Source organism: Cebus imitator, unplaced genomic scaffold (genome assembly GCF_001604975.1).
Source record: "Cebus imitator isolate Cc_AM_T3 unplaced genomic scaffold, Cebus_imitator-1.0 Scaffold191, whole genome shotgun sequence".
Lineage (NCBI taxonomy): Eukaryota > Metazoa > Chordata > Mammalia > Primates > Cebidae > Cebus > Cebus imitator.
Window position 1 is genome coordinate 975,957 of NW_016107506.1, and position 788 is coordinate 976,744.

Below are 788 nucleotides of genomic sequence, written 5' to 3' on the forward strand. Positions count from 1 at the left end.
TTTTTTGTATTTTTAATGGAGATGGGGTTTCACCATGTTGGCCAGGCTGGTCTCGATTTCCTGATCTCAGGTGATCCTCTTGCCTCAGCCTCCCAAAGTGTTGGGATTACAAGTGTGAGCCATTATGCCCAAACTCCCCACACCAATTTTTATTTTTTTCTTTTCCCCTCTCCACCCTGCTTTCTGGAGACCCAATAGCTGGAGATCAATAGCCATCCTAGGCCATGAAGGTGGAGATGATGGCCAGTGTTGTCTGTTGACTTCCTTACTGGAAGTTTCACAAAAACAGGAGCTTTTTTTTTTTTTTTTATCTTGGTCAAAGCAACATCCCCATTAGTTAAAAAGTATGTAACATGTGCTAAGAGCTCAGGTATTGCATGGATAGTGAATGTATGAGTTAACTCTGGACCCATATAAAGTCTCAGCTTCTTTCACAGAATCAAACTCTTGCTTAATTCAAAGCACATTCCTCCTACTTGCTTTTCTTTGCTCTCCCAGACTTGCCACTGTTATAGGATTTTTCTTAATGCTCTCTAATATTCCCTTCATTCAAAATGTTTTAAAATCTATTTCTATGATAATGCTTCCCAATAAAAATAGATTTTAAAAAGTTCAAAATTTTTCAGTTTTTGAGGTTTTGGAAATCTATTTTTGTGTGTGTCTGTTGTTAAATGCAGGCATTGTTTTGTACCTTAAAATAGGCACCGTCTCAAGTCTACAAGAATCATCCAAAAAGGTATCTAATGAGATTCTTAGGACTTCGGATTTTTTTTTTTTTTTTTTTTTTT